The 13,229-nt window shown below is 39.4% G+C and overlaps 1 protein-coding gene and 1 long non-coding RNA gene across 5 annotated transcripts in view; one reads left to right on the top strand and one right to left on the bottom strand.

The window, feature by feature from the left end:
• Positions 1–13,229, bottom strand: part of DTD1 (D-aminoacyl-tRNA deacylase 1) — a 207,543-nt gene that overhangs the window by 123,599 nt on the left and 70,715 nt on the right. The window lies entirely within an intron of this gene.
• LOC123384381 overlaps positions 1–13,229 on the top strand; it is a 33,857-nt gene that overhangs the window by 1,120 nt on the left and 19,508 nt on the right. Inside the window, exons 3-4 of one of the 2 annotated variants that reach the window (XR_006595404.1) lie at positions 7,797–8,047; positions 11,477–11,578. This is a non-coding gene — a long non-coding RNA (uncharacterized LOC123384381). Of the gene's footprint in view, positions 1–7,796; positions 8,048–11,476; positions 12,080–13,229 lie in introns of those variants that run through there. The other variant, XR_006595402.1, reaches the window with a different exon arrangement.

Genomic DNA, 13,229 nt, shown 5'->3' with positions numbered 1-13,229 from the left:
AACAGGCATTGCTTTTGGTCAAGTTTTTCAACACCTGACTCAGGATCTGACCCATCAGACTATATCACAGAAAGATGCCTGTTCCATTTTTCTTGTGAGGCACACAAAAAGACCTTATTTTGAAATTGTAGATTCTTAAGAAATCAGCCATGCACATTTGAGTTATCTGTACTTATATGTGTTCTTTTTCTAAAGAACATATTCATTCAGACATCCCAGATATCTTAAAAGCATTATAAATGATAAAGTTCCATTTTCAGTGTCTAAAATGTGCCAGATGCCATTTCGGGTGCTTTATCTACTTTCTACGAGGAAGGGTGAGTAACCTGTCCAAAGCCACACAGCTAGGCAGTGTTGAACCAGATCGCATGCCTTAGAGTGCTACACCTCAAAGTGCAGGCTCATGTTGCACCACACAGCCACAGCTTCAACTGCTAACCAGTGTCCCAGCCTTAAGTAAGTGGGCAAGCTGGCTGTACCAAAAATTCTTCCTTTGATATTAACATGGGCTATGTTAGTAACAAATATTATCTCTTAGGGCACCTGGGTGGCTCAGGAGGTTGAGCGTCTGACTCCTGACTTCAGTTCAGGTCATGATCCCAGGGTTGTGGAATCAAGCCCTGAGTCGGGCTCTGCACTGAGCATGGAGCCTTCTTAAGATATCCTCCCTCTCTTGGGGCGCCTGGGTGGCGCAGTCGGTTAAGCGTCCAACTTCAGCCAGGTCACGATCTCGCGGTCCGTGAGTTCGAGCCCCGCGTCAGGCTCTGGGCTGATCGCTCAGAGCCTGGAGCCTGTTTCCGATTCTGTGTCTCCCTCTCTCCCTGTCCCTCCCCCGTTCATGCCCTGTCTCTCTCTGTCCCCAAAATAAATAAACGTTGAAAAAAAAATTAAAAAAAAAAAAAATCCTCCCTCTCCCTCTCCCTCCCTCTATGTCTCTCTCTCTCTTCCCTCCTCTGCCCCTCTCTCCCACTCATTCTTTCTCCCTTTCTCAAAAATAAAAAAGAAATATGAATTGATCATACCATGCATATTTTCAGATCACAACACTATGAAACTTGAAATCAACCATAGGAAAAAGTTTGGAAAACCTCCAAATGCATGGAGGTTAAAGAACACCCTACTAAAGAATGAACGGGTCAACCAGGTAATTAAAGAAGAAATTTAAAAATATATGGAAACAAGTCAAAATGAAAACATGCCAGTCCAAACCTTTTGGGATGCAGCAAAGGCAGTCCTAAGAGGAAAATACACTGCAATCCAGACCTATCTCAAGAGAGAAGAAATATCCCAAATACAAAATCTAACAGCACACCTAAAGGAACTAGAAACAGAACGGCAAAGAAACCCCAAGGACAACAGAAGAAGAGAAATAATAAAGACTGGAGCAGAAATAACACAGAATCCAAAACACAGAAAAGATCAATTAACCTAAGAGCTGCTTTTTGAAAAAAAAAAAAAATTGATACATCCCTAGCCAAACTTCTCAAAAAGAAAAGAGAAAGGAACCAATTAGATAAAATCACTACTGAAATTGGACTTATCACAACCAACCATTCAGAAACACAGTTAGAGAATTCTATGAAAAAATTAGATGCCAACAAACTGGACAACCTGGAAGAAATGGACAAATTCCTAGACAACCACACACTACCAAAACTCAAACGGAAAGAAACAGAAAATTTGAACAGACTCATAACTAGTGAAGAAATTGAATCAGTTATCAAAAATCTCCCAACAAATAAGAGTCCAGGACCAGATGGCTTCCCAGGGGAGTTCTACCAGACATTTAAAGCAGCGTTAATACTTATCCTTCTCAAGCTGTCCCAAAAAATAGAAACAGAAGGACAGCTTTTGGACTCATTCTATGAAACCAGCATTACCTTGATTCCCAAACCAGACAGAGACCCCATAAAAAAGGAGAATTACAGGCCAATATCCCTGATGAACATGGATGCAAATATTCTCAACAAGATACCAGCAAATCAAATTCAACAGCATATAAAAAGAATTATTCACCATGATCAAGTGGGATTCATTCCTGGGCTGCAGGGCTGGTTCAACATTTGCAAATCAATCAATGTGATACATCACATTAATAAAAGAAAAGATAAGAACCATATGATCCTGTCAATCGATGCAGAAAAAGCATTTGACAAAAGTCAGCATCCTTTCTTAATAAAAACCCTCAAGAAAGTCGGGATAGAAGGAACATACTTAAACATCATAAAAGCCATTTATGAAAAGCCCACAGCTAATATCATCCTCAATGGGGAAAAACTGAGAGCTTTCCCCCTGAGATCAGGAACACGACAGAGATGTCCACTCTCACTGCTGTTGTTTAACATACTGTTGGAAGTTCTAGCATCAGCAATCATAAAACAGAAGGAAATCAAAGGCATCAAAATTGGCACAGATGGAAGTCAAGCTTTCACTTTTTGCAGATGGCATGATATTATACATGGAAAACCTGATAGATTCCACCAAAAGTCTGCCAGAACTGATACATGAATTCAGCAAAGTTTCAGGATACAAAGTCAATGTACAGAAATCAGTTGCATTCTTATACATTAATAATGAAGCCACAGAAAGACAAATAAAGAATCTAATCCCATTCACAACTGCACCAAGAATCATAAAATACCTAGGAATAAACCTAACCAAAGATGTAAAAGATCTGTATGCTGAAAACTATAGAAAACTTATGAAGGAAATTGAAGATACACAAAAAAATGGAAAAACATTCCATGCTCATGGATTGGAAGAACAAATATTGTTAACATGTCAATACTACCCAAAGCAATCTACACATTGAAAACAATCCCAATCAAAATTGCACCAGCATTCTTCTCGAAGCTAGAACAAACAATCCTAAAATTTGTATGGAACCACAAAAGACCCCAAATAGCCAAAGTAATGTTGAAAAACAAAACCAAAGCAGGAGGCATCACAATCCCAGGCTTTAGCCTCCACTACAAAGCTGTAATCATCAAGACAGTATGGTCTTGGCACAAAAACAGACACAAAGACCAATGGAATAGAATAGAGAATCCAGAATTGGACCCACAAATGTACAGCCAACTAATATTTGACAAATCAGAAAACAGTATCCAATGGAAAAAAGACAGTCTCTTTAGCAAATGGTGCTGGGAGAACTGGACAGCAACATGCAGAAGAATGAAACTAGACCACTTTCTCACACCATTCACAAAAATAAACTGAAAATGGATGAAGGGCCTGAATGTGAGACAGGAAACCATCAAAACCCTAGAGGAGAAAGCAGGAAAAAACCTCTTTGACCTCAGCTGCAGCAATTTCTTGCTTGACACATCTCCAAAGCCAAGGGAATTAAAAGCAAAAACAAACTAATGGGATCTCATCAAGATAAAGAGCTTCTGCACAGCGAAGGAAACAATCAGCAAAACTAAAAGGCAGCCTATGGAATGGGAGAAGATATTTGCAAATGACATATCAGATAAAGGGTTAGTATCTAAAATCTATAAAGAACTCACCAAACTCCACACCCAAAAAACAAATAATCCAGTGAAGAAATGGGCAGCAGACATGAATAGACACTTTTCTAAAGAAGACATCCACATGGTCAAGAGACACATGAAAAGATACTCAACGTCATTCCTCATCAGGGAAATACAAATCAAAACCACACTGAGATACCACCTCATGCCAGTCAGAGTGGCTAAAATGAACAAATCAGGAGACTAGAGACGCTGGTGAGGATGTGGAGAAACAGGAACCCTCTTGCACTTTTGGTGGGAATGCAAACTGGTGCAGCTGCTCTGGAAAACAGTGTGGAGATTCCTCAAAAAATTAAAAATAGATCTACCCTATGACTCAGCAATAGCACTGCTAGGAATTTACCCAAGGGATACGGGAGTGCTGATGCACAGGGGCACTTGTACCCCAATATTTACAGCAGCACTTTCAACAATAGCCAAATTATGGAAAGAGCCTAAATGTCCATCAACTGACGAATGGATAAAGAAGATGTGGTTTATATACACAATGGAATACTACTTGGCAATGAGAAAGAATGAAATATGGCCATTTGTAGCAACATGGAAAGCACTGGAGAGTATTATGCTAAGTGAAATAAGTCAGGCAGAGAAAGACAGATACCATATGTTTTCACTCATTGTGGATCCTGAGAAACTTAACAGTAGACCAAGGGGGAGGGAAAGGGGGTAAAAAGTTACAGAAATGGAGAGAGGCAACCCATAAGAGACTCTTAAATACTGAGAACAAACAGAGGGTTGATGGGGGGTGGGGGGGGGGGGGGGGGAAGTGGGTGATGGGCATGGAGGAGGGCACCTTTTGGGATGAACATTGGGTATGGAAACCAATTTGACAATAAATTATATACATATAAAAAATAATAAATAAGTATTTTAAATTAAAAAATAATAATAAATAAATAAATAATAAAGTAAAATAAATATTACCTCAGAAAAACAGAAGCATAAATTTTTAAGTCAATCATGCTTAAACAGTGTGATAAGAAAAACAAATAGTATCAACAAAATGAAAAGACAACCAAATGAATGGGAAAAAATATTTGCAAGTCATATATAAGATAAGGGGTTAATATCCAAAATACATAAGAAACTCATACAACACAACAGCAAAAAAACTCCCAATAATCTTGTTTTGTAAATGGGCAGAAGACCTTGAACAGGCATTTTCCAAATGCCCAATAGGTATATGAAAATAAGTTCAACATGACTAATCATCAGAGAAATGCAAATCAAACCACTCACACTTGCTGGAATGGCTATCATCAAAAAGACAAGAGATAACAAATGCTGGTGAGGATGTGGAGAAAAGGGAAGGAACCCTTAGTGGTGACAATGGAAACTGGTATAGCTATGATGGAAAACAGTATGAAGGTTCTTCAAAAAGTTAAAAATAGAAAAAACAACTATTGTATGATCCACCAACTGCACTTCTGGATAAACATCTAAAGGAAATGAAATCACTGTCTTGAAGAAATATCTGCACCCCTAAGTTAATTACAGCATTATTCATAATAGCCAAAACATAGAAACAACCTAAGTGTCCATCAACAGATAAGTGGATAAAGGAAGTGTGATATATCTATCTCTATCTATCTACCTATCTAGCTAGCTAGCTAATGCAATATTATTCAGCCATAAAAAAAAGAAAGAAAGAGATCCTGCCATTTGCAACAACACGGATGGGTCATGAGGACATTATGCTAAATGAATAAGTTAGACAAAGACAAATACTGTATAATCTCCTTGTATGTGCAATCTAAATTAACAAAATACTAATAAAGGGATAGAATGATGCTTGCCAGGGGCTAGGGAGTGGGGGAAATGGGGAGAATGTTAGTTAAAGAATACAAAATTTTCGTTATAAGATAAATAAATTCTGAGGATGTTATGTACAGCATGGTGACTATATTAATACTGTTCTACAGACTTGAAAGTTGTTAAGAGAATAATCTTAAATGTTCCCGCCACCAAAGAAAACTTGTAATTCTCAATGTGGTAATCATTTCACAATATATATGTGTATTTAATTATCACATTGTGCACCTTAAACTTACACAATGCTATATGTCAATTACATCTCAATAAAGCTGGCAAAAAAATGGAGCGCCTGGGTGGCTCAGTTGGTTAAGCACCCGGCTTCAGCTAAGGTCATGATCTCACGTAGGGGTTCCAGCCTCACATAGGACTCTGTGCTGACAGCTTGGAGCCTGGAGCCTGCTTCGGATTCTGTGTCTCCCTCTCTCTTCCCCTCACTCTCTCTCTCTCTCAAAACTAAATAAACATTAAAAAATAATAATAATAAATTTTAAAAAACGAAATAAATCTGGCAGGAAAAAGAAAAACAGTAAAGTCATGAATCTCTCTTCTTATACTCCTACTAACCAAATTACCTGTGTATTTATTGGGGGTTGAACACAAACTACAAATCATTAGCGGCCATTGAGAAATGAAACTGGATGGCACAATTCCTTCATTTCAGAAAACAAAAAAAAAGGCACATTTCATCAACACTTTCATGTATTAATATCTATTGCAAAGACATAAAACATTACAAGCATTCAGTTATAGAAATTAAGCATAAACAGAAAAGAGAATGGTAACAGTTTGATATTTAGACTTAAAATTAAATTTTTTATAAACTTTAATTGTTTTAATTAAGTAAACTATCCCCAATGTGGGGTTCGAACTTACAACCCTGAAACCAAGAGTCACTTGCTCTACTGACTGAACCAGCTAGATGCCCCTTTACATCTTTAAATCCACATACAGCCCAAACCTTTAAGCTCTCTCCCTGGAATGCTTCTTCCCCCAGATATCCATGTAAAGGTGCTTAATAATAATAACTTTGTGTGGACAGATGTAACACTAATGAGCAAACCTTACAGCAAAATACTGGGCACCAAATATTTATGATAATTCAAGCTTTTCCTACCTCTAACATGAATTTTCAGAAATCTTTGCCTGACCTTAAGTTCACTCTTTAGCCATTTCTCCAAGATCTGTCACTCAAATCTCAGGGACCATAGCCCACACATTCAGCCATGGACCTCATAAACGACCATTAGACTGAGGCCCGTGAGTGAATTTTTGCCTTTCCCACAATGAAAGAGCAAAAGAGAATCCTTAGATTTGAAACACTGATCTATGAAAAGAAGTCAGAGGCAAACATTTGCGACAGGCCAAATGGCAATGGCAAAGAGGGGAAAGGCCCAATCCTAGATAGAATGGCTCTAAAGAAAATTCCAAATGGACTTGTCGCTTGGATTTAAACTTCCTTACAGAACTATGAAGGTTCCCCACCCACCCTCCACACACACCAAGCCCATGGCTTTGACCTTACAGCTCCTCATAATAAAGGTACTTGTAGTCACTGGTATTTCTATCCCGCACAAAAATAAATAAAGCTCAATACTAAAACATCTAGTCTGAAAAATACCTCAGTTGCTTCCAAGTTTAAGTACTGAACAAATCTCACTGCATTTTTTAAATCTCTCTCATTATCACGATTGATATTCCCATAACACACTGCATAATTCATGTATCCCCTCACACTCAACTGCATCCTTCAAAACAGGACCATGAGGTCCACAGGGCAGAGATAACCATCCTCTTTAACCCCCATGACGATCTTGGCAGGCAGCAGAGGTCAATACTGGAATTCAAGCCTCTGACTCAAACTCTCTACTTCTGCCTACCAAACTTCAATGTTAATGAGACCCGTTTTCTTTTTCTTTTTTTTGAGAGAGTGAATGTAGATGCACACACACACGTAAAAGTGGGGGAGGGAGGGAGAATCTCAAAGAGCCTCCACACTTCAGCACAAAGCCCAATGTGGGGCTGGATCTCACCAACTGCAGGATCATGCATGACCTGAGCCAAAATCAAGAGTCGGATGCTTTAACCAACTGAGCCACCCAGGTACTCCGGCCTACTTTCTTTTGATAGTTCTTGGTTTTGATTTTTCATTAAAATCCAAAATACCACAATGGCCACAAGAGCCAAATATCCAGTAGTATGTAACTGTAATTAATGTTGTTTTCAATAAATGACACATACAGTATTACAGAGCCTTGTCGCTTCTCTATCTCCCACTGTGGTAGCCAGCCGCCAAGACAGCACATAAGAATTTTTACTTCCTAGTATTCAGGCCTTGCATACTCCCTTCCCACAGTGAGTAGGGCTAACCTATGTAACCAACAGATATTGTGGAAATGATGGTGTGTGACTTGTGATCCACCTTGCTCTCTCTTGAACTGTTTACCCTAGGGTAAGCCAGCTGCCACATTATAAGCCACATCAAACAAATCCATAGAGAGTCTCATGTGGAGAAGAATCAAGGCCTCCCACCAGTAGCCAAGCCCAAACTGCCAGTCCTGTGGACCAAGTTGAAAGCACATTCTCCAGCCCCAGTCAAGCCTTCATATGACTACAGAGCCAACTGATAACTACAACCTCACAAGAGACCCTGAGCCAGAACTACCCAGTGAAGCCAATCCTGAATCCCTGACTCACAAGAAGTATATGAGTTATTGTTATTTTAAGCCATTAAGTTTTGGATAATTTGTTCCACAGCAATAAAGCACTAATATACATACCCCTATTTCTTTACAAGGTTCCAGGCACTCAGCAGACTTGAATTAAGGCAGCAGTTAGAATGATTTTCCGCTGAATGATCCAGACTTCCTCAATCTGACCCTGTGTGTCTAAGCCCATATTTGGATAACCCAATTAATTAAGGTTAGAGATGCTATCTGTGGCCACAGAGGAGGTTATGGAAAAGTGATGATTAAAGCAGTTTTAGGTCATATTTATCTTAAAAGTCCCCAAGACTACTGGAGGTTCTCTGTCTACTGTCTAATAAATAAAGTCTTTCCTTCCCCTGATTTGTTCTGGCATATTGACAACAAAGTAGTAATGCATGAACTACAAAAGGCCCAGTGCTAGCTTACATGTTACTCAGCAGTGTGGGGCCTAGACTCGAGTACTTGGGGGATTCTCAGTTCATCCTGCTGACTTATAAAGTGACACCTGTAAGCAAAGACAGACCACCTATGGGTGAGGAGGATGTGCAAACAGGAAGCTGAGAACAACTCTGGTTTTAATAATGATACCACTGCCTATGACAAAATTCAAACAAGATTTGTAGACTAGTATATCCATGTTAATTTTCTGGTTTCAATCATTATACTATGCTTATGAAAGATGCTAATGTTAGGTAGGGAAAGTTTGAGTAGGCCCCCTGTGTACTATTTTCACAACTTTTTAAAATAGTAGTCTCCCCTTACCAAAGGTTTTGTTTTTCATGGTTTCAGTTATCCATGGTAAAATGTGGTCATCAAGCAGATGATCCTCCTTCTGACATTATCATCAGAAGGTTAATACTAGACCAATAATACATCACAGTGCCTACATCATTCACCACACCTCATCACATAGACATTTTATCATCTCACATTACAAGAGGGGTGAGTACAGTACAAGAAGATATTTGAGACACCATATTCACGTAACTTTCATTATAGTACATTGTTATAATTCTTCCTATTGTATCATTAGTTGTTGCTATTAAGTTTTTACTGTCCCTAATTCATAAAGTAAACTTTACCATAGATATATGTCCAGATAGGACAAAACATAGTATATGTAAGGTTCAGTACTATCTGCAGTTTCAAGCATCTACTAGGGATTCTGGAACATATCACCCACAGATGTCTATTTCAAAATTAAAAAGTCTAAAAATTAAAATACATTTAAAGCAACAACAAAAAAGAATACTGCCACTAAAATGTAAATAACACTAAATCCATTCCTTGAAAGGCTCTGATGCTGGACTTACAGAATGTACTTGGAAAGGCTATGCCAAAATGGTCAAAACGCTTGATTTCAAACCACCTATTCCCTGGTGGGCATACTTCAAGTGTCTGGGAGTGCATTACACTTTATGTTCTCAGCCTCTCATGAAGTGATTCAGATGGGAACATGAGCAGAGGTGATGCATAAGAGTTGATGAGGTGACTCTACTGCTTTCTTCCCCTGCCTAGGAGGCCAGTGTTATAAACTGGAGGGACCCTGGACCCCCAAGTCAGCAAATGGAGTAGATCCCCTCCAAACCATGTTATACTTTGGTGAGATTAACTGTGAGTTAAGCCACAGAGATTCTGAGTTTGTGTGCTGTAGCAGCTAGCATTTAAGATAATCCCAATAAAGATATTTCCATTCAGAAAATAATTGACCTAGGGGCACCTGGGAGGCTTAGTTGGTTAAGCATCCGACTTTGGCTCAGGTCACAATCTCATAGTCTGTGCGTTGGAGCCCTGCATCGGGCTCTGTGCTGACAGCTCAGTCTGGAGCCTTCTTTGGATTCTGTGTCTCCCCATCTCTCTGCCCCTCCCCGACTCCTGTTCACTTGCATGCACACACCCACTCTCTCACTCTCTCTCAAAAATAAACATTTAAAAAAAAGGGAAAAAAGAAAATAACTGACCTAGAACTAATAAGAAAAAGGCAAGATTGCTAAAATTGATCAGGTTACAATAATATCTTCATAGGGGAGAATGAAAATATTCAAGCTTCTTTCGTATTTAGATGTTCCTTCCATTGTCCTAAAGAAATACACAAAGAGGCAAAGATTTACATACAAGCAAGTTTACTGCTACACTATGTGTGTTAGGAAAAAAAATTAAAACAAACTAAATCAAATAGGGAAGAAGACAGCAAATACGGAAAGAAGACATTCAGTGAAAAATTTTCTGTGGTCCCCACAACAGTCCCTCTCTGATGTGTGTTCTGCCCCATACCTCTCTCCAGCTGAACTCAACCAGCAGGGCCCACAGCCATGCCATGCATACAGGAATACCCAAGAAATGTGAATTTTCTGTAATGGATGATAGTTACTGATACAGGATGATGACTATATGGAGATTTGTTACACTATCCTCTCTATGTGAGTGTGAAGTTTTCTACAGTACAAAGTTTTAAAAATGTGTATTTCAGAAAAAATTGCCATAATTAAAACTGACTAACCCTTGTAATAAACAGAAATTATGATGTTCACTAAAAGAGGCAGGAAAACTAACCCAGGCAAATAAAGCAATTAGTCTAGTACATCAGTGGCTAGAATGGGCTGCTAGCTGATTAACTCATTAGTCTACCATAATCACTCACATAAATTCAGTGGTAATCGAAGCTATTTGTATCTACATTAACTTAAGAGAGTTCCTGAGCTTGTCTGAAAAACAAAGATATTGAATAGGCAGCATTCCCAATGGACCCTCATTTCCTACACTGTACTGCAAACCCTAAATTTCAGGGTTCTTGTCTTGGTGTTACTGAAATTAAATTTAAATGTGATTATCATAACACAGCTAAACATTATAATAACTAAAAAACACTCTTTGAAATAACTTTATAATCTAAATTAAAGATTAAAATAAAATGTGGAAACATGATCCATATACATGTATTCATTTTCCAAGCCATGATTATTTTTTAAAATAAATATGCTGGGGCGCCTGGGTGGCTCAGTCGGTTGAGCGTCCGACTTCGGCTCAGGTCATGATCTCACCGTACGTGGGTTCGAGCCCCGCGTCGGGCTCTGTGCTGACAGCTCAGAGCCTGAGCCTGTTTCGGATTCTGTGTCTCCCTCTTTCTCTGACCCTCCCCTGTTCATGCACTCTCTGTCTCAAAAATAAATAAATGTTTAAAAAACTAAAGTAAAGTAAAAAGTAAAGTAAAAAGTAAAGTAGAAAGTAAACTAAACTAAAATAAAATAAAATAAAATAAAAATGCTAACAATAATACAATCTTAACCAAAAGAGCACTGTTAATATTGAGTAATGTTCAAAAAAGGGGGGTCTTTTAACAGTGTAAGACACTTATTTGCATATGTATAAAACTGAAGCTTCCCTTACTAAGCTAACATTTTACAAAATAAATTTTTTTTCCAGCCTGTCAAACTCAGACAATGCCTCTGACTGTGAGATAAAGAGGTTCTGGAGGTGGACCAGTGATTTCCAGAGCTCTGGCCTGGAGAAATAACCACAGAATGGGTAAGCTCCAAAGAACAGCTTTGCAATCAGATACTGAGGGACTTTGGTCAATACCATCCAACCTTTGGGGAGACCCATAAACCTCAGGTCTCCTGGAGTTAGCTGGAAGACAAAGAAGCACCCACTAGCCTGAGAAATCCTGAGGCTTCATTTGTTTAAACAGACCACATAATAAATCAGAAAGATGGTAGTTAAGAAAATAAAGTCAGAAATCTGAGGTAGTGCAGTCTGAAAGACTGTCTCCTGTGGCAGCGTCAGTGTGGCTCAGTCGGTTAAAGTGCCTAGCTTTTGATTGTGGCTCACAGCATGATCTCACATTTCATGAGTTCAAGCCTACAATAGGGTCAGTGCTAACAGCGCAGGACCTACTTGGGATTCTCTATCTCGCTCCCTCTTTGCCTCTCTCTCTTTCTTTCTCTCTCAAAAATAAACATTTAAAAAATAAAATAAAAATAAAATAAAATTTAAAAAGACCCTTATGTCAGAACCCAGCTCTCCTACCTAATGGCCATGTCTCATGACCTTGAACCAGTCACTTAAAGTGAAAACTGAGCTGCTCCCCTCTCACAGTGCTTGTGTGGGTCACGTGGTTGGATGTGGAACTTATCAGTTCTCAAATCTGTTTTTATTAATAATCATAGTCTGGTATTTATTACAATCCTCCTTCATGTATAACAATTTCATTTTTGAAAGGCACAAGTGTACCTTTAGAGTTACACGTTTCAAAAAAGAAACCATTTCACAGTATTTCATTTGAAAAAAGGAGCACCTGGGTGGCTCAGTCAATTAAGCTCATGAGTTCGAGTCCACATCGGGCTCTATGCTGACAGCATGGAGCCTGCCATGGATTCTGTCTCCCTCTCTCTCTGCGCCTCCCCCACACACTATCTCTCTTCCAAAATAAATAAGCTTTAAAAAAAAAAAAAAATAGGGAGGAGAGACCAAGATGGCGGAGCAGAATGGAAGTTTTCTACTTCTCTCGTCCCGGAAATGCAGCTAGATCAGCACCAAACCATTTTGCACACCTAGAAAATTGCTCTGAGGATTAACACAATCTGCAAAATTTGAGCTACAGAACTCAGGAGGCACGCGGCGCCTAGAGGTGAAATGGGAGAGAGAAGCCACGGGGGGTAGAAAGCTGTTTTTGCTTGTGGAAAGAGGACAGAGATGGGGGGGGGGGGGGGGACAGAAGAAAAAGGACTCCCCCTGAAAGCAGCTGGAGAGAAAGAGAAAGAGTGGAAACACCCATAAGGGACTGAACAAGAAAGAGTGAAAGGAAAAAGGAGAAAGGAAATAAGGAGAGGGTTTCAATACCATTAGGACTCTATAAACAGAGGAGCACAGAGTCTCAAACTCCACAGCTCGATACTTGGAGGAGCTCTGGTGGGAAGGGCAAATCCCCAGGGACAGACAGTGAGGTCCGAGGAGTCCTTGGCCCACATAGGAAGAGGCAGTCCCCTGCTGAGAGGACATTTGGTACAGGCCAAGGGGCCTCCCCACAGGCAAAGGTCCCAGCAGACCCCAAAGAACAGCCATGTCTGCTGGTGTTGAAACAAGGACTTCAGGAGGCAGTGAAGCCCAGCACCAGATGTGTGTTGGTAAATCTACCATAATCCCTGAAATGCTGCTGCTACATGATCATGCAAACTTT

This window comes from Felis catus, chromosome A3 (genome assembly GCF_018350175.1).
Source record: "Felis catus isolate Fca126 chromosome A3, F.catus_Fca126_mat1.0, whole genome shotgun sequence".
Classification (NCBI taxonomy): domain Eukaryota; kingdom Metazoa; phylum Chordata; class Mammalia; order Carnivora; family Felidae; genus Felis; species Felis catus.
Note: the sequence above shows the minus strand (reverse complement) of the source record. Positions and strands in the feature narration are given on the sequence as shown.